This window comes from Pinus tabuliformis, chromosome Q (genome assembly GCF_031772625.1).
Source record: "Pinus tabuliformis cultivar Carrire ecotype Pingquan chromosome Q, CPIR1, whole genome shotgun sequence".
Taxonomy (NCBI): domain Eukaryota; kingdom Viridiplantae; phylum Streptophyta; class Pinopsida; order Pinales; family Pinaceae; genus Pinus; species Pinus tabuliformis.
This window is the reverse complement of record NC_142296.1, coordinates 1,012,731,821-1,012,756,845: the sequence shown is the minus strand read 5'-3', so window position 1 is coordinate 1,012,756,845 and position 25,025 is coordinate 1,012,731,821. Positions and strand designations below refer to the sequence as shown.

Below are 25,025 nucleotides of genomic sequence, written 5' to 3'. Positions count from 1 at the left end.
ATTATATCATCTATGTTTCATATCTGAATGATAAACGAAAAATAATGATTCAGAAAGTGCTTGAGTGAAATCTGTTTTCAATCATTGTTATTCTTAATGTTTTCCTCAGAACTAGCATAAACAATGAATTCTTAATTGCTCTTGTTTTCTAGTTTATTCACTTTGATTATTTAGTAAAGAATTCTTAACTGCTCTTTATTGGTAATCATTCAAGTTCCCTCTTTCGAATATGTTGAAGGATTCTTAACTGCCCTTCACCCATTTTAAATCCATTCCATCTATTTTAAGTCTTTATTTGTTCCTTGTTTGACTACCTTGCCCTGTGAAACCATCCCTTGTTAGGAGACCAAATCCAGTTAAGCCATCTTCTTTGACTCCATTAGCCCAATGGCCTAAACTACTCACTCCTACCCCTCTGTTATTGAATTTAACCACCAAACACAATCAAAACTCCAAAACTTTCATAACCAGCCTAATATCTTTCAAAACAAAGCTAAAACTTAAATAGAGAGCCCTCTCTAGGTACAAATTGGCTAGATTCTATACCTAAAAGTTGGTTTGTGGTTACCTCGGACCCCTTTCCTCTTCCCAACAACTTCAAGGAAAATCTGAGTGATAACATAGTGGCGACCATACTGGGGAATGAATAATTTGTTTGTTACTATTGTTTACTTTATAAACTACAGACGGAGCCTGAAGTTATCCAGGTAGCCTTTGAACTGCTCTTGCTTTGCAATTGCATAAGTAAATGAATGCTACTTCAGACTATCTCCAGTCTAGTTTATGGATTGAACATCTGGTTTCAAATACTTGATTAGTTCCTCTTGTCAAATAAGTCTTTAAGAAAGTTCAAATCCCATATCTAAAGCCTCTTAAAGAAACTGTTGAAGTTGTGTTGTTAATTCCATTTAGAGAAAAACCAAAAATACATCTAGAACCCTGGCTTCAGAAAGGACTCATTACACTAGAGCTAATCCTGATCCAAATGCTCCACCTATGTTTGAAAATCCTAATCTGATTCCCAGAATTCTTAGGAGACAGGAAAGCCAAGAAAGTTCTGCTAGTTCTTAGCCTCTCTACAAATCAAGATCCTGTCCTATGAAGTGGATCTACCTTGAGGATGAACCCTTCGACGAGAAATTTGAGACCTCTTTATTTGTAACCTTTTCTGAGTCTGAGTTGGTCTGCTTGGTTCATGATCCAGTATTTATTGAAGATTTACAATTTGAAGTTCTTACTTCACATCTTGATAGACATTTGCAGAACTCCATACAATCTGATCTTACCTTTGAAGGAATATCCAACCTTTCTATGATCACTACTGCCTCTCCAAGTCCATCACCATTTCCTCAAACCTCTTAACCTTAAATCACCCCTTCTATCCCTCCATCCACCATTCCAACACCCATTTTCATCCCAACTCCAGCTGTTGTTTCATCACTACCTACTGCAATGGCAAACATGTATACTCCCTTGGTATTACCAGCCAATCTAGGGGCTATTCCCCAAGACTATCAAAGTAAAGTCACTCCTTTCGATGGTTCTGGTACTTACACTACACAACAACATACCAAAAAAATGACTGATTACTTTGAAATATATGAAATAGATGCAGATGATGTAAGGATGAGAACTTTTGTTCAAAGTTTGACTGGAGAAGTTAGAACCTGGTTTAGAGCCCTTCTTGCAAACAATATCAATGACTTAGAAGCTCTTTATAGAACATTCTTGAATAGATAGGAAAAGAAGAAGATCCTCTCTAAATCTTATCATAATATGAAAACCTGAAGAGAGGAACACAAGAAACTGTGCAAGACTACTGCACTAGGTTCAATAATGTTTACAATGCTATCCCTCAAAACCTCAGACCTCCCCCAGATTTAGCATTAATCAAATTCCTAATGGATTTGATTTTGACATGGCATACCAACTTAGGGAAAGAGCTCCTCAAAATTTAGAATATATGCAAAGTATAGCTATCAGTGTTGAAGCCAACCTGATATCTAAACGAGCCAAGGCCATAAGTGAAAGGAGGATACCATTGAAAGAAGAACCCTCAGCCTTTGAACAAAAACTAGATGCTATTATTAAAGGAATGGATAGGCTAGGACATAGAGTAGAAACAATTGAGAGGAAACCCCCTTGGGATGGTCAGCCTTCCAATATTGGAAGAAATCCAAATTTCAGGAAAAATCAAAACCAGAACACTGGAAAGACTGGTCCTGACCAAAACATTAGGCACCCATTCTAGGAAAATTATGTTGAAGCCTCAAATTCTGATGAAACAATAGAAGATACTCAAATAAACTTGATGGGAATCAATAATGAACAAGAAGTTTTCTTGACCCAAGAGGATCAAGAAGCTCACATTCTCAAACAATTCGAAACTCAGTCAGGTAAATCATTTGACTTCAAAGAGGGATATGATACGACCATTTATGAAGTACACAAGCAATATAATCTTAGGAGCAGAAGAATTGATGTCCCTGAAACCAACAAACAGAAAGCTACAAAACAACCCAACAAAGGTAAGACCAATACCACCCCTGTACATATTCTTTCTAGATCAGATCCTAATCTTGCTAATCTAATTATTGAGGATGTATCCAATAATCAACCTAATAACAGACAACTCTCCACTTTTCTTCCTCCCAAAGGAAACATAGAAGAACCTCCAGAAGTTGATTTGGAAACAACTTCAGCTCATAACCCCACTCCTGAAATGGAGAAAAACACAGCAAATACAGAAGATAGAGAGAATCCAACTGTTCGAAATACAAGAAATCAGACTGAAAAACCTTTTAATCTAGAGACTGAAGTAGGCAAATTAAAAGTAGCTGTTCCATTATCAGAGTTAGCTAAACATGATGTCTACCGAAGCCAAATTAATAGATCACTCAAAATCTATGGAAATGAATACTTAGTAAATGTTTTTGATGACCAACCTGAATTAATCTTTGGCCCTGAAGTAAATGGAAAGCCAGTAGATGGAGGAATTCCTCCTTTCTATGTAAGTTTAAACATACATGATAAAATACTTCATAATGCCATGTTTGATTCTAGGGCATCTCACAACCTAATGCCCAAGTCTGTGATGGAGAAATTAGACCTAGACATCACCAAGCCATACAAAGACCTCTTTTCTTTTGATTCAAGTCAGGTGAGATGTTTAGGATTAATCAAAGACATGTGTGTTTTACTGGTTCAATATCCTGCAAACACAATCTTAATGGACATAGTAGTAGCAGATATTCCACCAAAGTATGGCATGTTATTCTCTAGAGCTTGGGGTGCAAAGCTTCAAGGATCTCTTCAATTGGATATGTCATACGCTACTATTTCAGTTTTCGGCCAACCTAAGAAACTATATAGAGAAACTTTAATGAAATATGTAGTAAGTAGTCAGGAGAAACCCCAAAATTTCCCCATCTACTCAGTACACTCTGATATGGATTCTTTCATTCTTTACAATGCTGAAAGTGATCCCTCAAATGAATTAGAAGTTTTAGCAGCAGAACCAAAAGAAATTACAAATGGAAAGTCTAGTGTTCAAATCCAGGAAATCTCTAAAAACAATGAAACATCAGATACCCAAGAGAAACCAGAAGAAAGTAAAAAACCAGATCTCACTGTTAAACAGATTCCTGAGACTCCTGATACCAATTATGAACATGAAATTCTTTGGCACTTAGAATTTGATGGTTCAGTTAACAAATTAGGAGCAGGAGCAGGAGTTTGGGTGTACAATCTTGAAAATGATCATGTTGAAGGCCATGCCTACAGGTTAAACTTTAAGTGCACCAATAATATGGCAGAGTATGAAGCTCTCTTGCTAGGTCTTAAACTTGTCAAAAGATTAGGGGCAGTTAGAGTATCTGTCATAGGAGATTCTAATTTAATCATTCAACAAATCAAAGGAAAGTGTCTGACAAATGATCCCAAATTGAGATACTACAGAGGAATGATTATAGAGATTATCAATACTTTTCTGGAAACTCAGCTTGCTAAAATCCCAAGAAAACATAATTTGCAAGCCCATAGTCTGGCAATGTTTGCCAGCACCTGCAAATTACCATTTGAACCTAATCATTAGTTCACAGCTGAGATTAGACACAAACCAGCCATACCTGATAATTTAAAGAATTGGCAAGTGTTTGATAGTGATGAGCAGATTAAAAATTTCTTTACTTTAGATGAAGAATTTTCTAACAGTCACATTGATGTAGATACAATTTTCGAATTTGATCAAACAAATAAGGTAGAAATAGATATTTCACAAGAAAGTACAATTCAAATGCTTCATCCCACAAAATTCACCAACAAAGAAATGCAGGACCTTAAACAAATGGATATTGATGAGATTATTGAAGGAGAATATGAAATAATTAATTTAAAAGACAATCATTTGCCCAAAAGATTAACCCCTCTGGAAGACCTCTTTGATTCCAATGATATTACAAAGAAACCTAAGATGGAACCATTAAAAACAGATATTGAAGAATACAACTTAGGGACTGAAGAAAACCCGAAAATGAAAAGTTATCTAAATCTTTGCCCTCTGACCAAAAACTAAAATATGTTGAACTAATGAGAAAATTCCAGGATGTCTTTGCCTGGAGTTATGAGGACATGAAATCATATGACACCTCTATAATTCAACATACAATACCTTTAAAATAAAATCAGAAACCATTCAAACAAAAACTCAGAAGAATTAACCTTGTACTGCTGTCCTTAATTGAAAAAGAAATCAAACGTATGTATGAAGTAGGGATAATTGCTCTTATTAGGTTTTTAGAGTGGGTGTCTAATCTAGTACCTACTAGGAAGAAAACTGGGGAGATTAGATTATGTGTTGATTTAAGAAATGTAAATAAGGTTCTTTGAAGGATAAATACCCTTTACCCAAGATGGATCATATATTACAAAGGGTAGTAGGTGCTTCTAGGATTTCACTTTTAGATGAGTTCTCAGGGTATAACCAGATTCTGGTTCATCCCGATGACCAGGAAAAAACTGCTTTTACAAAACCATGGGGCACATTCATGTACATTAAAATTCCATTTGGACTTAAAAATGCAGGAGAAACCTTCCAAAGAGCAATGGACATAGCATTTTCAAAAGAAATTTATGATTTTCCGGTTATATATCTGGATGACTTAACTGTTTTTTCTAAATTGGATCAACAGCATTTGGATCATCTCAGACAAGTATTCTTAAAATGCAGAAAATATGGTATTTCTCTAAATCCAAAGAAGTCCTTTTTTTGGTCTAGAGGAAGGTAAACTCTTGGGCCATATCATTTCCAAATATGGCATTAGAATTGATCCTACTAGAATAGAAGCTATCCTGCAGATACCTCACCCAAGAAATATCAAAGAACTTCAAGCTTTCTTAGGAAAGATAATTTTTTTTAGAAGACTCATATCTAGCTTAGTTGAACTAATTAGATTACTTAATGATATGTTAAAAAATGATTCAAGTTTTAAATGGACAGTAGAAGCCAAACACGCATTTGAAGACATTAAAATGGCTTTAACTAGAACACCGGTCCTTACAAGTCCTCAGTTTGATAGAGACTTCATAATATTTTCATTTGCATCAGAACACACCATAGCAGCTGTTTTATTACAAAAGGATGATCAAGGATGTGAGAAACCCATAGCCTTTTTTAGTAAAGCACTTATGGATGCATAATTAAAATACAAAATCATGGAAAAACAAGCTTTTGCACTTGTAAAAGCCATCAAAGACTTTAGAGTCTACATATTGTACTCCCATGTGATAGCTTATGTATCAAATGCTGTTGTCAAAGACATCTTAACCCAGGATGGAATTGAGGGCAAAAGAGGTAAATGGATTGCTACCATATTAGAGTATGATATTGAAATAAAACCTACAAAGCTAATAAAAGGACAAGGATTGGCCAAGCTCATGACATAAACAAATTGTCAAGCCCTAGATATTAATGAACTGGATAACGAAAAGGAGATGGTGACTCCAAAAACCAGCCAGGCCTTTTTAGATTCACCTTGGTATGCTGATATAATTTATGTACTGTTAAACCTGCAAGCTCCTCTAGGGTTATCCAAAACAAAGAAAAGGTTGTAAAGATGAAAGCTTCAAAGTTTTGTATTTTAGATAATGCTCTTTTTTGGAAAAATCATGAAGGTATTCTATTGAATTGTTTATTAAAAGAAGAAGCTGACAAGGCTCTCCAAGAATTTCATGTAGGAGACTGTGGTGGACAACTTTACTGGAAATGAACTGCAGACAAGATCCTAAGCGCTGGATTTTATTGGCCAACCTTGTTCATTGATGTAAAGAAATTTGTCACGGATTGCCATAAATGTCAAATTTTTGAAGGCAAGATAAAACTATTACCTTTACCCCTGAGACCAATTTCCACTGAAAAACCTTTCCAACAATGGGGCCTTGACTTCATTGGAGAAATCCATCCTCCCTCTTCTGGCCAACACAAATGGATTCTCACTACCACAAACCATTTCACCAAATGGATAGAAGCCATTCCTTCTAGACAAGCCAATGACATAGTAACCATAGGATTCTTAGAGACCAACATATTGTCCAGATTTGGCTGTCCTGATAAAATCATAACTGATAATGTTGCTGCCTTCAAATCCAAGAAGATGATAAGTTTCTGCAATAAGTACCACATCACCTTAGGCCATTCCACAACCTATTACCCTCAAGGTAATGGAATGGCCGAGTCTTCCAATAAGACCCTTATTAATATCATTAAAAAATTATTGGAGGGGAACAAGAAAAATTGGCAGAAGAAACTTACAAATGCACTATGGGTAGACAGACTCACCACCAAAAAATCTATTTGAACTAGTCCTTATAAGTTAGTCTATGGCATGGAGGCTGTATTCCTTCATCTTTAGGAGTTCCTGTAATGAAATTACTTCAAGAAGCTCAGGTGTAACCTAATGATATTCAAAGGAGGATAAACCAAACCATCAATCTACAGTAGACCAAAGAGGAAGTATATCAAAGATCCCAAGTGTTGCAGGAGAAGATTAAGAAAATATTTGATAAAAGAACCAAGGCAGAAGATTTCTAGCTTGGAGACAAGTGTTAAGATGGGATTCCAGGATAAAAGATAAGGGAAAACATGGGAAGTTTGACTTCCTATGGAAAGGACCTTATATTATCTATGCCTTACAAGGAAACAATACATATTATCTGAAAAACTTAGATGGAACAGAAATAGAAGAAGGTCCAGTTAATGGTCGGATGTTGAAAAATTACTTTGATCCTACTTATTAATGTATCCTAATTTTTTAACATGTACATACTATATCCTTTGTAATGTCACAGTTTGGATTGGATAGTAACTTGTTGGAGTTGAAGCCCGAAGAGAAGGCCCTAAGCTTCAAAAGCATTACTGTCATACATACAATAAAGCAACAAGTAGAATAAGATTTCAGAGTTCAGTCAAAATCATTCAAAGGCCATCTGACCTGCTATTATTGACTTTCCACTAGGAAAAGCCATCCCCAAGTGGAGCCAATGTTATGCTCCTATACCAATAGGTGTCATATTTCATGATTGACTTGATGGGCTATGAATATGTTCATACCTTTACTTGTTGCAAAGGTTTTCCATATTATAAAAAAATCAAAAAATTTAAAAAATGTAAAGAGGGTATACCTTAAAAGAAAAAATCAAAGGTTGAAAAGAATAAAATGGTCAAAAAAGTAAAAGAAAATGAACCCCACCAAAAGAAAGACCAAGGAAAGTGTGCAAGTCTAAATGCCACTACTTTTTACTCTTATGCAATAAACAATTGTGTGCAGCTTGTAACTTATGCCACAATTGATGAACAATCAAACAACTTAAGCTTAGCTAGTTCATATTTTCAATTTTATGTTTTAGAGATAAAGAATAAAATCTGATCACACTATTTAATCTTGGTAGATAAGTAGATAGGTAGAGTGAATAAAAGGAGCTCAACAGTTTAATCTGAGCCCTTAGATGTAATAAGGTTAAATTTAGATAGATTTCTACATGTAAAAGAAAAGAAAGTGTGATAAGGGTTTGCTAGTCTAAGTGCACCCAAATAAAGAAGAAAAAATGTTAGGGTAAAGTAGGTAGGGTAGGTAGATGGTGTTGCAGAATTACATGTGATGGATAATGAATCTAAATGTGTTAATTTTTACTTTCATCACAAGTGTTAGGCAGACATCACATTAGAAGCATTTCAAGCAAGGCAAGGTCAAATAATTAACTCCCCTTCTCATCTTTCCCTACATTTTCACTAATTCCCCTTAAGTACTAAGGCAGTTGAAAATTAGAGGGGCTCAGAGCATTTCTCTAACTTCTGGAGGGATTGGACCCTCGGCCCAATAATCTAAAAGCCTAAGTACTTAAAAACATCATTCATTCGCTCTCATAAGTTAAATACACAATATCACATAAAAACCCCTTTTCCACTTAAGCCTAAGTTAAATACATAATCCTAATGTTTTACTTGGCGCTTTTCGTTACATTGTCATATAACTATTAACTTATTTTAAAAACTATAACTCCTGCACAATATTACTCCTTCCTGTATTATTTAAATATATTAAAAATCCCCAAATCACTATATACCCTGCCCCTTTGGTTAATTATAACCATAAATATGTTTAAATAGGATTAACTAGTTAACTCGTAACTAGTTAACAAACTAACACCCCCACTGCATTAATTGGGATTAATTAATCCTCATGGTTAATTAAGAACCCTTCCAAACCAATCATATTACCCCCGATACAGTTAAACAGTTCTTAATTGAGTTGGGCTCGCTCGCATTAAACCCCGCCGCATCGCGCCTCCTGTCAGCGGTCCGATCGCGCCTCCATCATCCAATTGCCATTAACGATATCGCATACCACTTTGTGACAGCACATTAGCGCGCGATCACAAAGTGGTTTTCGCACAACACCTCGCCACGCGTCGCAAAACCTGTGGAATCATTAGCCCTGACCAAATACCGCCTATCTCCAAAAGCGGTGCGATACCATACCACTTACCGCCCTCCGCATACGACAAACATCCTTTCTCGCTTACATCATCCGCCCGAATAAAAAAAAACCCCCGCCAACTTTGACTTTGTGAATAAAACCAACAAAGTGTCGTTTTCATTATTTTGTACAACAACCCGTGCTCCCATGCAAAGAACGTCCAAGTCAACTGTCCAAGCTTTCCAACCGCCACCTTGCTAAGAAAATTGCAGCTGACATAGCCCAGAACCTATTAGCCACTGTCAGCACCTGTCATTACACTGTTCATTCCCCAAATACAGGTATTTATCCAATTTCCGCCGAAACCCTGCAAGTTTTGGTTTTACATTATAAAATCCATAGAGAAAGGCAAAATTCATTGCAAATTCAGTCTTTGTTTCACCATATAAGTTCCTAGACCTGTTAATTTTCCCATTTTTCACCAAAAAACAAAATTCCTTTCTGAATCCACAAGAACCAGAAATGGAAACCCCTGTGGCTTTGTCTATTGCACCCATGAATGCCCCTCATAAAGATTTAGACTATCTGCCTCTTGCAGATAAAGACTTTCAGATAAAAGACTTCTCCACTCATAAAAACCACCTGAAGGTCTTTTGCCAAAGTAGGGATAACTATCTAAATGGCTCTGACATCCTAGGATTGTGGGAATTCAACCTTCCCATGTATTTCCTCCCCTCAGTCCATGTTTTTCCTGATATAATCCACCAATGGCAGGCCAATTATGACCCTAACCTCAGAGCAGTTATGTCTCCAAGTTAAACAATCCTCTTTCCAATAACTGCTCAATCCATCAACAAAATGTTGCAATTCCACTCCAGCCAAGCTCTCACTCCCCTTTCTGTAGGATATTTACTTGAGAAATCCACTCAATTGTCCCAGTTAGAGTTGAATCGCATCTGTCAGATTTTCATGTTGCCTAAACATCAGTCTAAAGACCCACCTCCTTATCTGCACGCTTTCTTCACAGATATGGGAAGACTCATTGTTGATATGATATCTTTGATTATGGGATTCAACACTAGTGAGTTTGTTGATGAGGTAACCCTAGTGTTATTGTTAATTTTTACTCCTGGACAGCCCCCTGCTGTGAAGTATGATTATGCCTCCTATATTGCCAATAAGATTCATGACCAATTCCTGAGACTAGACAATGAAGAAGTCTTCAAATACACCCTTTCATCTATCATCTTATGTTGTATTATCAGTAAGAGAAATTCCCTTTCCCTGTCAGAAAACTTGACACTAAAAGCAATCCAAGATCTGTTATCTTTTGGAGTCCCATCTTCCATGAATCTTATGAATCCCCTTACTCATACAATGAGTTCATTGACCAATTTGTTCATCCAGCAACCACCTTATTCACAGGGGTTTCTCCTCCTAGGATCAGTGGTGACATTAAGAGAATCCTACAGCTCTCCAACCAGTAAAGAATAGGTGATTGGTACCTATACAAGAACCATACAGAAATTAGGATATATGGATGTGAGCTCTACCCTTTCAAATTACCAAAATACGTTCCAATGAGACTGTTTGCATTGGAATATTTCAGACAAATGATACATACAGACATGGTTCATTTTTGCAAAGCCAAAAATAAAGCTCAACTCAGAATCAAAAATCAGTTAGGCCCTTTTGTCTGCAATGATAGGGAAGCATGGAGATAAGTAGAGAAAATTCTAGAAGATCATCTTAAGTTGCAAAAAAGTTTTGGTTGGAGGCCATATGACCCTAACAGGTTTATATGTGATAGAAGAATGAAGAATAGCTTGTCACCCTACATTCACCATAGGATCCCAGAAATTGAACAATTTGCAAATATGGATGAATGGAGGGAAGGGGCCTTAATAGAAAAGGATAGTGAATAGGTCAATATTGAGAATGTTATGAGAGATCTTAAGAAAACACTTGACCTGGATTCTTTTGGGTAGGTACCATTTGAGTTATCTCCAATATCAGGAATTGGCGCCTCCATTGCTGGAACCTCTCAGCAAACTTCACAAGAAACCAGCATACCAGCCACAGGAACATCAAAAGGAAAGGAATTAGAGAACAACATTCAAACCACAAAACAGTCTACAATGTCTAAGCAGACTGAAACTTCCAAAGAAGGGGCCCAAATACATACTCCTCCCACTCAGGCAATGTGGAAGAACCTCCAGTTTTGCAAACTCCTCTAAATGAGGAAAGAAACAAAAAGAGAGAGGGAAACAACTACCCCTGCTAGTGGACCTTTAGGAAAGCCTGGAACAAAAGGGCAAAGACTATATCCCCTTTCAGAGGAGGAATTTGCTGAAGAGACTACAGATAGTTAGAGGGAAGAAAGAGTAGATAGCCAACAAAATTTTCTAGTAGGAGAAACACCCACTAGATCACAGAGACAAGAGTTAGAAAGATAGAAAAGTGCAGAGGTATCTTCTTTCAGGCCACTAGGGAAAGATGCCTTAGATATCAAGAAAATTTTTACAGAAATAAAGGCTAGGAATGATCCATTGAGGCTTCAAGTTTATAATCAATATTTGAAAATGGCCCCCACAAATCAACATAGATTGATGTCAGCCTATGACATCAAAGAAGGCAAAATGATAATGAGCTATTTCAAACCAAAGGTGCAACAACCTAAATCAGCAGCAAATTATCTCAGAACAAATTTTGAAGTCATGGCAAATGATATTCATCCTTTGGATCAGATTGAATTGCATAAACAAATTGGAGAAATGATTTATTCAACCTTGACTAGTAAGGAAATGATGGCCCAAAGGTCGCAAAATTCCTTGGATAACACAACTGCCCAACTACACTTGGAGAAAGCCTCCTCCCAGGCCAAAGATAACATAATAAAATCTTTAGAAGAAATAATTATTGGATTGGGTCATGATCCCAAAGATGTAAAGGCTACAAAAGCCTTAATCAAAAAGAAAGATGAAGATATTTCTGCCTTAAGGAAGCAGCTGAAGCTGCCTCCTTTAAGGCATCCATAGATTGCTGAGATCATAAAGCAAAAATCTAAAGAAGAGCTGATGGATTTGCTCTTAAAGCTTAATGAACGACTGAATGAGACTGAGCAAGAACTTGAAAAAGCATCAAAGGACAAGCAGGGAGAGTCGACCTCTCAGCGTCCCAATGTGATACCAGTAGTCTCAATAGCAGTCCCTCCTACACTTGGGACAACACTAGCACCAAATATTCCAGCAGCCACAACAGAGATGATCACAGGTACAACAAAAACAGGAACAACATGAGTAGCATAGGATAGTAATGCCAATTTGAGCATAGAGGAACTAATAAAATCAATGGAAGACATGAAACTACAAGTTTCAGAGCTAAATAAGGTAAAAGAGCAGTATGCCAACTTAGAGCAAAGGTATGATCTCTCAAAAATAAGTGTTGCAGAAAAGACAAGAGAGATTAAAGGGTTAGAAAACAAAGTGAAATCATTAGAAAAGGATCTTACTTTTGACAAGCCTCTGACAGAAATCAAGAAAATTCTTTGGGCCAACATCACTCAATCAATAAATGATGTTTGGCCATTAATCCAAATAATTTTTGAGCAAATTGATTTAGTAAAGGCAAATCGAGAAGAGGTTGAAAAGACAAGGGCACAGTTAGGAAATATGCCTGAGGAAGCCAGAAGGCTCATATAGTTTTTGAATACCAGGAATAAGTACAAGCTTGAAGAGCTGGGCATTCATGATAGAACAGGAACAATTTTGGAAATCAAAAGGGTTTTTACTAAAAGAACTCTGATGCAAAACTTAGAAAGAAGGTGCCATGACATGCAGGAAGAAATTAATGCTTTCATGAAAAGATTTGATATTTTGCATAGTAAAGGGTTTCCTAGTCCTTTAGTTATTGATGATAAACTAATGAGGCATATAGACTATCTAGAGAAATTGGACCAATATGCAGGCAACCAAGCAGGTCCTTCAACAAGTGCATTAGCATCAAAATCATTGTCTACAGGCATATTTCTTTATGACAGTATAGAGAACTTATTCTATGTCGAGCATGAGATAAAGCACCTGTTTCCAATTCAGCCTACCTTTTTCAGGTACACCGAAATTGATGAGACCCTAAGAAAACTTAAAAAAACCAGAATGATAGAAACATAACGGTGGGAAGAAATGTTAGAATTTTTGTAAAATTATCCTTGGTAAAAGGTAAATTTTGGCTATTTACCACAGTAAGTAATGGTAAAGAGGATAAATAGAGATCAAACAGGTCGAAGTGTATCAGAACAGGTAAAGAGTATCAGTGAAAAATGGGCAGCCAACACAGAATTACCAAAGAAGACATCAGCAAGCCAAATCATAGGGCCTGCCTCCCGCACACTCACAAGAATAGGAAAAGCACAACATCAGTTTGCCTTTTCTCCTATATATGAGACCATCTGTCTCTATTTTCCTTGTAACTTATTCATAGTCATCCTAGAATATATCTCACTTTGTTATGAGATGTTTTTTGTAAAGCTTTTTGTATAAATACTCCCTCAATTGGAGTATTGAGGGTGGATTCTTAGACATTGCTGTAATACTGATGATTTTGGAATAAAGTGCTGTTGGACAAAATTTTGTATGGCTAGCTGGATAAAGAATTGATGCAAATGACTTTTCACAGGATTCTTGAATCAGACACTGGATCAATAAGTCTTCTATATCTCATGTTTTAAAGTTTTCCTTGTTTATTATATCATCTATGTTTCATATCTGAATGATAAACGAAAAAGAATAATTTGGAAAGTGCTTGAGTGCAATATTTTTTCAATCGTTGTTATTCTTAATGTTTTCCTTTGAACTAGTATAAATAGTGAATTCTTAATTGCTCTTGTTTTCTAGTTTATTCACTTTGATTATTTAGTAAAGAATTCTTAACTGCTATTTATTGGTAATCATTCAAGTTCCCTCTTTCGAATATGTTGAAGGATTCTTAACTGCCCTTCACCCATTTTAAATCCATTCCATCTATTTTAAGTCTTTATTTGTTCCTTGTTTGACTACCTTGCCCTGTGAAACCATCCCTTGTTAAGAGACCAAATCCAGTTAAGCCATATTCTTTGACTCCATTAGCCCAATGGCCTAAGCTACTCAGTCCCACCCCTCTGCTATTGAATTTCACCACCAAACATAATCAAAACTCCTAAACTTTCATAAATAGCCTAATATCCTTCAAAAGAAAGCTAAAACTTAAAGAGAGAGCCCTCTCTGGGTACAGATTGGCTAGATTCTGTACCTAAAAGTTGGTTTGTGGTTACCTCAGACCCCTTTCCTCTTCCCAACAACTTCAAGGAAATTTGAGTAATAACATATGTGAAGACAACATTTCTTCACAGGGATATGGAAGAAGAGATCTAAATGAAGCAACCTGAAGGATTTGCGGTGAAGGGTAAGAAAGAACTGGTATGCAAGTTAAAGAAGTCTCTGTATGGGTTAAAACAGTTACCAAGGATGTGGTATTAGAAATTTGATACAATTATATGGGGACTTGGCTTCACCAGAAGAAAAGCAGATCACTGTGTGTATTTTAAACTAATTGGTGACCGTGTTATTTATCTGGTCTTATAAGTAGATGATATGTTTCTAGTTGGAAATGACAAAGAAATTATCCAAGATTTGAAGACCCAATTGTCCTCCAAATTTGACATGAAAGATCTTGGTGTTGCAAACTATATTTTGGGCATGGAAATTAAAAGAGACCGGGCAAAGAGGAAGCTTTGGTTAAACTATAGGAAGTATGTCAAGACAATACTGTAGAGGTTTAATATGCAGGATAGTAAACTGGTGAAAGTTCCTATTCATGTAGGTGTAAAGTTATTTGCTGAACAGTGTCCCAAGACACAAGAAGAGGAAGAGGAAATGTCCCATGTTACATATGCAAGTACAGTCGGTAGCCTGATGTATGCGATGGTCTATACTAGACTAGACATTGCACATGCAGTGGGAGTATTGATTAGGTTTATGTCAAAACCAGGGAAGGAGCAATGGACAACAGTGAAGCGGGTTTTCAGGTATTTGCGTGGAACTAGTGATTATAGCTTGTGCTACCAAGGAAGACCAGGATTGGACAGAGTGTTGGATATTCGTGGCTTTGTTGATGCAGACTGGGCTGGAGATTTAGATCAGAGAAGATCTACAAGTGGGTATGCATTTAACCTATTTGGAGGTGCAATCAGTTGGATGAGTAAGAAACAATCTGTAGTGGCATTATTAACTACAAAGGCAGAATACATGGCAGCCACTCATGCAAGTAAGGAAGTAGTCTAGTTGCAGAGATTGTGTTCAAGGATGGGGTTAGTACAGGGAGATATAAGAATAGACTGTGATAGCCAAAGTGCAATTTTCTTGGCAAAGAACCCTGATTACCATTCAAAGACAAAGCACATTGATGTTCAGTATCAATTTGTGAGGGATATGATAGAATATAAAAAGGTGTTGCTAGTAAAGGTGGACACTTTAAAGAATACTACAGATGCATTGCCAAAATCTATGAGCTCTTAGAAGTTCTCCTGGTTAGAGAAATAATGGGTGTTGTAGGGCTGGATAAATGACTAAGCTCTCCCGTGGCCCCTTGTGGAAAGAAAACAAGTGGGAGAATGTTGGGTTGTGTTATATTCTTTCCACGACTAGCTCTCCTAGTTAACCGGGGGGTTAGGTGGGGGTGGGGGGGGGGGTGGTGGTGTGGGGGGCGGACCCCCCCTGTTGTTGCACCGATTGCGCAATGGTGAGGTCACAGTGGGTATGAGGCAGTGCTCGAGGGATTTTTTTTTTGTTTAGACCCTATATTAGGTGGTCGAACCTACCTATGGTTTTGTGCATGGTTTTCGCACATGGTTTTGGGCGCGATGGTTTTTGGTCCATGGTATTGGATGCTTTAGCATGTATATATATGTATTGTAACATTGAAAGGAACATAATGAAAAATCAAGCTGGTAGTCTTGGTTTTGGGATCCAGGGGAAAATCTCCATGTATATGTGTTTTATGTGTTATGTTGTCGCTATTGTTTATTTTCTGTTTTTTATAATTCGTATGTAGGTAATTTCTGTACGAGGTTAAAACCTATAGCTCCACTCAAAATGCAAAGGCTTTATAATAATTAACAACTTTACAAAATTTAACCCCATGGGACCCCGTCCTAACACATGGTGAGGTACTTGGTCGAATGACACCTTGTTCTAGTAGATGTTGCAACTGTTTCTTCTCCTCACTTGCTTATATAACAAACTACCTGTATAGCTCCATGTTTAGCAATGAGGAGTCCAACAACAACTGGATCTCGTGCTCCACTTCCCACTTGGGAAATATTCATTTAGGATCCTGGAACACACCCCTATATACCTATAACAACTATTCTAGTTGTTGTTCACATTCCTTAGTACACCTCTCCAAGGATGACTTTGCTCTAACTAACTCTTCTACTAGCTAATTTTCTCTTAAAAATAGTAAAACATACGTCTTGCTAGAATTGGTTAGTTTCTTTGCTTGGTTGACAATTACCAATGAATTTCTGACTTTCCCTTGAGCGTGTTGATGGTGAGGATTTCCTATCATTGATTAGGCGGTATTGGTTGACTCCCTGCATGAAGATTGCATCTTGAATGTACATAGAGGAACTTCCAAACATCGCTCCATATACATCAAGGGGAACCAAATTTAGTTCTACTTCATCAACAAAATCAGCACTAATAAAAAATATGATATTGCATTGTTTAGTTACCTTTATTTATGCATCCTTATTTACCCATCACAATGGATATGGGTTTGGATGATCATGAACTTCCAATCCCAATTTCTTGACCTGCTCTACTACAATGAGATTCGCAAGTGAACTTGAGTCAAATAGATCATCTTTTTTTTTTTTTTCCTTTCGACTTGTATCTTTATATGGAATAGTTTGGTAATTTCACTCTTTCCATATTTCTAAAGGTTACTTAGGTTCACCCCATTCTACACCGATGGACAAAAAATATTCTCATCCACATCTAAGCGACTTTCTACCTAATTAATCAAATATGTGGCCATGAGAGTAGTCTTCTTAACATCTTTATCTGTATTCTTTTGGTTGAAATTTAGATGCAACTTCCAACACTACTTTTATGTAGGATCGTCAATGTTACAATGGTTGCTAGGATCATTGCACTTGTGTGATGTTATTTTTGTCTTTTTTCATTTTCCCCCTTTCCACTTCTTCTTCCCCTCCCGAGAAGCATCCTAGTTCTCCTTCTGCTTTGACCCACTTGATTTACCTTCTTATAAACTTTGTTCTCTAGGTATTGTGCCTATACACAAGCCTCATCCACCAATCAAGGTTTGAGAAACATCACTTTCTTCTGCAAATGGTTGTGTAGACCCCCTAAATACTTGAGGATTATGTCTAGGTTCTTTGGGGAGATACCTATTGTTATGGTCATCTTCTAATTTATGTGGTGTATTCATGTACACTCTACTTGAAGTAATGCCATCAGATCCACTGGTCATCTACATATACAATAGGATAAAGCTATGACTTTATGAGAGTTTAAAATCCTCCCACTTAGTCATTGGATAATATCCTTCCAACCTTAGGGTTTTCATGTGGCTTTACCACCATGTCATGGCATGGCGATTTAATTTCAGTCAAGGAAATAAAATATTTTGTTATTCCTTTATATTATGAACACGGAAATAAACTTCTAATTGTTGCAACCAGCGATTTAACTTCAAAGCATTGATATCACCTTGACATGGCTTGATGTCAAGATTTGCTTCCATTTTAAGTAGGGACTATGAATGGTTCACAACAACTGAACTAGGTTGTTTCTTTTTAGGTTCTTTCTTATATTCCCTCTTTGGTTCTTTTCGATATGTCAATTTCTCTTATCTAACCTCCATGTTAGAGCATGCACATTCTATGAATAGCCCAAGTTTATTAGTTAGGGCTGCCATATGGAGGCTCACATTACGGTGTACATATGTGACTTGTGCTTCTAACTGCACAAACCTCTCCTCTATGGGATCTTGAGGGTTGCTAACATATTCATCAGCCATGGATTTGGTTTTATGACTTTTGTCTTAGCCAATATATATCCGTTGCAACTCTTCACAATATATCAAAAGAAACCTACTCTGATACGAATATGATCTGTAAACTTCCGTGGATATTCCACTGGACAATTTGTCATAACAAATATGATAAATTTATATTAAAAATATTAAATCTATACTATGAGGGTTATTTTCTTTAGACTTCTAGAATTATTAAGTTATTATTTCTATGCGTGCAATATAGAAAATGCAAAAAATATAGAATAGAAAAAAATAAAATTACTGACAACCATAATAACACAAGATATAACATGGGAAATCCTTTCGAGAGAAAACCAAGAAGGAATGTGAGGTTGTTTTCCTTTCTCTGTCTTTGAATGGAAATGGATGCATGTACAAAGAAGTGACACTTATGGCGCATGTCTGCTACAATGCACAAACCCACTCTTTGTGCTCTCTCTCCTCATCCACTCTTTACTACTCTACTCATATATGGAACAAAACACACCCAAATAGAATGGAACCCACTTTCCTCCTAGTGCATTATTTATAACACAAATTGATAGGCTACCAATGGTTAAGTTGAATCCTTCAAGTCTTCACCATAGTAAGAATATCAACTCTTTTAGAGTATCCTTCATCATGATCACATGGATAACCCCTTTTCAATGAATAATGGGTAGATGTGGCATCCTCTTGAATCATTGTGCTCAAAATAGGGAGGTCAACTTGCAGGTGGCATAACATTTTCATACAGACTCCAATTTGGGTGATTCTTACACTGTTGGAAAGGTATATATGTTTATAATAACACTAGGTGGCGTTGTGCTTAAGTGAAAATGTTTTACCCCCAAAAAAATTCTATTTTATGCCTCATACTGCTTCTAAAAGGTTTCAAACCCTAATTTTGCCAAAATGGGACCCATAGACAAAGATGGTCCTGTGAGCTGATTCCTCCACTTTTTCACTATGAAAGCATTAATATGGATGACAAATAATATGAATATATAATATGGATCAAACATATACCATTTTTCTTATGTAGGAACTTGGCCTTCGAAGCCAATTATGATCAACTCTCATTTACCCTTGTGAATTTTGTGAAGCTTCCTCTGTCATACAACTTTATCTTATACTACTCAATTTAGAAATCTATAAATTTCCAAATTATAATAAACATAACAATCTTCCTCCCCCTCTTTGAGCATGGAATATTAAAAAAACTTCAAATTCTATACACTGATAACAAAATAGATGCTTGTATATGGTCACAACTCTAATAGAAAATTAATTTCCCCCACCTATTGCACAATATTAAAGGGACAACACATCATGAATTTTAATTTCTTCCATGAGCCTTGTATCCATTCCTTATTTATATGTACACATACCATATCTCCCACTTGAATTATTGAGACACTTCCTACTTATCACACATCTCCTTATACCTTTTATATGCTCTCTAGAACTACTCTTTAGCTTGCATATGTATCTCTTGAATTATTTAGATGAACCCATGGATTTATTTTGATCATCATCTCAGTCCATTTACTTCTCTCCAATAGTTTGAAAAAATAAAATATCTAGTAATTCAAGCCAAAAATTCTAAACATATCTTGAATGATTGACATACTAGTATACTTATGAATTGCTCAGTTTTACAATGTTTTATATAGTGTAGTCTCTCATCCCAAGTCTTAGGTTTCCTTCTATTAAAACCCCTTAGTAAATGAAACATAATTATGTTTAACACCTTTGTCTATCCATTATTCTGTGAATGAAATGTTCTCCTTTTCAAGTTAGTGTCCATCATACCCCATACCAATTTCAAAAATTGACTTAGATATCAACTATATTTGATAGAAATAATGGATTCAAGCATGACATAATGCACACATATCTACTAGGAAAACAAATTCATTTCTTCTCCTTCAACCATTATATTCTTACAAGGAATAATTTTCACCATCTTATTGAATCCACCGACTACTAAAAATATGTAATTATTCCTTTGTCTAGTATTTAGTAATTCTCTAGGGAAATTTGAAATTCCTCCCCATGGTCGATATTGTATAGATAAAAGAATATATAATTTAAATTCCAAGTGGAAAGCTTTGACCTAGGACAAAACACATGTTTGAGTAAACCTTGCAAAATTAATTGACATATTTGACTAACAAGCATATCTTTGTAGGTTTAAACAAAGTCTTTTTGGCTCTAAAATGTCCAAAAACTCTAGAGGTATAGGATTCTCTTAAAAGCATGGTTCTACATTATTCAATTACTGTACATAATTTATCATCCTTATTTACAGCAAGTCATCTTTCAAATGGAAGTAGGGATTTTTCAATCCCTATTACAACTTGACCCTAATTGAATGAAATCCTTTGCCCTCTGTTGGGTGATTTAATTGTCTATTAAATCTCTGTCATTTAATTTGTCAACCCGGGGGTTTCGTAAACTTAGAAGCAAACCAAAATATATGGAACCTCAGATGAAACAGGTGTAGGAAGTTTGTTTAGAATGGAAATGCATATTACAAATCTAAACTATCAGATCTATTTTATGAAAGCATAAAAATGTTTGATCAATGGAATTATTTTACTTTAGAAGATAGAGAAGAGTCTCTTGTTCAAGAGTCATGATTGTCCTTCTACAATATTCCTATAATAACGTTGCCAAACACCTAAGAAAGCAGGAAAGAAAACATATAAATGAAAGCAAGTAAATATTGTTTTCAGTTTAGTTCTTAGCTCATGGAGAAGAGTCTCCTAACTGAGGAGATCTTGGTTGTCCTTCTCACATAAAAACTAGCTACTGAAAGGAAATCAATCTTCACATAAATGTAATCTAGGAAAGCATATGAGAAAGTAAATCTTGTTTTAGTTCAGTCTAACTCATGGAGAAGAGACTCCTAACTTAGGAGATCTTGGTTGTCCTTCTCACATAAAAACTAGCTACTGAAAGGAGATCAACCTTCACACAACAAAAACATGGCCATAACATGAATTCATACTGAAATTATCTACAAGTATTTACAACAAATAAATAACATGAACATCAGAATTAAAATTAGTATATTCACAACATTACTCTACAACAAAGTGTATTTATCTCAGTATGGGGATCCTTCCATTCCTCAATCAGCACACATGAACAACTATCACACCTTAAGAATCAAACAACACTCATAACTCATGATTTGGAGAAAATGATATTATTCATGTTGAATGAATAATCATAAATATAACGCTAATGAATAAATGATAACTATTCTCTCCTTTCCTCTGAAGGATGCTCCTCTTATTTATACATGAATTAGGGATATCTACTCAATAAATTTAGATCCCTTAAATATATACTAGATCCATACTTGTCTCAACTTATCCCTAAATACTAGATACAAATCCCATGACACATCAAAATCTCCATGATCTTTCTCCTTGGAATATGGTCCACATCTTGAGTTGAAATTCGAATTTGATCTTGGGAGGCCACATAAGGGTGCCTTGGAAGCTTCCAAATGATCTACACATGTCATCAAACTCAAGCCACATTTAGGTATAAGCAAATACATGCTATTTCTCTAACTTTTAATCATAAATTCACTCTAAATACATAAAATTAATAACTTTGGAAAATGAAGATATGAACCCATATGGTATTGGAAATATAGAGTTATGTAATGATAATGTGATGAAATGAGGTGACAAAATGAGGATAAAGGTGAAAATGGAGTGAAAATGTATGTTAATTTAGCGGCCCAACATAACCCCCTACTTAAGTTATTGCATGTCCTCATGCAATCTATTGCATTGATTCACTTAATCATGATTTAATCTTTTTGCATTGTCTTGCTTTTATATCGACTTTGATTGATATCGATTTTTTAACTTCGCATAATTTTCTTTTTGACAACTTTGTTCCTCTTTGCAAAGTATTCTTTCTTAAAAACATTTGATTGCAACATATTATTTTGGTTGGTTCTTGTGTGACAACCAAAATTTGATTAATATTGGTTCTTGTGTAACAATACTTTCATTGTTTTTGTGTTGCATCAAAAGACTTTGAAAAAATTTAATCAACCATTCATTCTTTGATCATTATTTGCAAAACATGTAACATCTGAATCATAATTCTGTAGTAGTTGTTTGGAAAAAGTATGTTGGTTAGGATGACATGTGCATGAAGGACATATATGACATATGAAAGGTGATAATGGAGTATGTATGTGAATATGAGGTATGAAAATGAACATGGTGTAACATTTTCAAAAATTAAAATTTTAGTATTAAAGGAATTGTATGATAAAAAGCTAGAGAAGAACATACCTTTACTTACTTGAGTGGACAAATTGTGTATATGTAGAGAAGTGTAGCTTCTGCTACGGAATCATGGAATGAAGAATACAAGAATGTGATTTGTGTCTTGGTTGCATACATGATGGATGAATTCACGAATGTGGATCTTTTATTACTGCTACTGAATCTGTTCCAAAGTATAAAATACTGTTGAATTTTCTCTTGAATCATATAGTCTTCTTGTCGTTCCATATCGTGGCACAATTATTTCCATGTGAATAAATGTGTCGATGTCGAACATGGAAAGAAGTCATTGGATTACTGACCATTGATGAATGTCGTTAATCAATGCGAGGCAAACTCACCATTAATGTCAATGAGTGCCAAGGTACCTAAGTACATCTTACGAAGTGTGAATAGATGAGATGATGTCGAGCCACCTGCAAGATCCAACAAATAAGGGATGTTAATGTATTCCCATTGTTCGTTGACGAGAAGACTTGCCATTAAGGCATGCAAGCCTCAAGGTACTAATATTGACTCTAGTCTTTATCCCAGATAAGGTGCTGAGGTCGATGGGTCAAGACTTGTTGAAAGGTGGGCCTTAGGGAATCCCATGTTAGTCAACGTGAGTTCGTACAAAATGATTGGTAGGACTATAGATACAAAATGTTATGGTCAAACAATTTTTATGGCAAGGAAAACAAGGCAATGAAGAGAGATGGATGGTTTATTTGTGAGGCAAAAAGATGAACTGAAAAGTAGGCAAAAATGTATGCGACTCAGAAAAATAGACATGTAGGAAGTCGCGAGGGATAAGGCAATGAATCAATGGACTTTAACATGGATGATTGATGAAGCTTTGAAGGAGAAGTGTGGGTAAATATATCATGATGCAAAAGATTTCTCTGTAGTGACAAATGTCACGACATTTGTAATTAACTCCTTCAAGCTTTCAATAATGAATCTGATTTAGAGAGATCACATCTGCAAGGACTTGGATTGTCGCGCACCTGTAAAATCTCAGTACAAGTCCTGCATGAAAACTGTGAGAGCTTTTTGAAAGACATAAAATGCAAGTATAAATGCTAGCAACAAAATAATACAAAATAAAATTTTGCGTGCAATTTCCTTTGAAATAACTCCATGAAAGTATAAATTGTTTTCAAGAGTTATGAACCTCCATTTGCAAAAAAATAATTTTATTTATTTGTTTTTTTTAATTGTTTTGTTGTTGTTGTTGCTTTTTTTAATTGTTTTTTTTTTTTTTTGAATTTATTTTCAATTGTTTTGTTTTGTTTTTTTTTTTAATTAATTTGATTTTTTTAATTGTTTTATCATTATTTGTTATTTTTTGTGGTTTTTGTTATTTTTTTTAAACTAATATTTAAAAATAAAACTTGTTTTGTATTGTTATTAAAAAAAATAGAAATAATAAAATCACAAAAAATTTGTTTGGTGTTTTTTTGATTTTTTTTTTTTTAATGAAAAAAAGGTATTTATATTATATCTGTCCATCAAAAACCATACACAAAAAGAAAGAGAATCACTAAGATTTTAGTGAACCATTATATGAAATATCCAAACAAAACAAAATGTTCAAAGATATGTTGTATTTACAACTGAAAACACCTAAACTGCCATATTGCCATAAAGAACTAGTGCTTCTATTTTTGTATCCAAAGATGCCTCATTACATCACTAGTTCAAGCCCTTCTCTTCTTTTTCCCTTCCCGGGATTTATTGTCTGCATTCTTTGCCATTATGACCACCAGGCGAACAAATACAACAACGAAGTCAATGAAGAGGTCTAGTGAATGTTTTAAATAATCATAGTCTCCATGGTATGTTTTCTCGATGATCATCTGTGTCAAATATAATATACCCAAGGAAAACTAGCAGACCGAAGTAGATCTCAAATGTGTAAATTGCCGAAGAACCACCAAATATAGAAGATGCGAGTTGCAGCCACATCAATATGCTGATTCCCGAGCCCAATAATCCTCACAAAAATAGGTATTCCCGTCTCCTGGCTGTGATTGCTGATGCTGAAAAGCAAGCGAAGGCCAAAGTGGTCCCGACAAATGCACTCACTAGTACACTGGCGTCAATATCAATGACCGTGTCAATGAGCGGTCCCATGGTAGCTCCCTTGAATGTAGTAGCTGCCAGGAGCAGCGCAACCCTCTTACCCTCATTGTTGGAGTACAAAGGGACGGATAAGAGCCCGATTATAGAACCAACACAAGAAAGCCCCATGAGGATCCCTCCAATATTCAATAGAAGATGCAAATAAACACTGATCGCTGCTGTTAGAAGGGCACATCTAAGTGTCAAATAAACCCTTTTTAGATGATTCTGCATGGAAGGGCTGATCTTTTTCATGTTCTTCATAGCATTGTAATCCCAGGAAGGATGACAGAAACCCTGGTTAGAGCCTCATCTCCAACTGTTATGGGCACCATTGTTAACTCTCTTATCAAAATCTAACACAACCCACTGGAATTTGATTTCTATGCATAGCTGCAAAAACTTGTCCTTTTGATCTGTTGCATTATTTCAATCATATAGTTCGACGAGGAATGGATAGATGAATGACTGTCCTTTTAGGAGAATGATGAAAAAATGAATTCATTAGCGTGCATCAGTCAATGAGAGAAGTGTGAATCACATGCTA

General features: G+C 35.7%; 1 pseudogene; it reads right to left on the bottom strand.

Annotated features, from left to right (window-relative positions):
* Positions 1-24,017: 24,017 nt before the first annotated feature.
* LOC149222928 (bax inhibitor 1-like) lies at positions 24,018-24,754 on the bottom strand (annotated as a pseudogene).
* Positions 24,755-25,025: the final 271 nt, after the last annotated feature.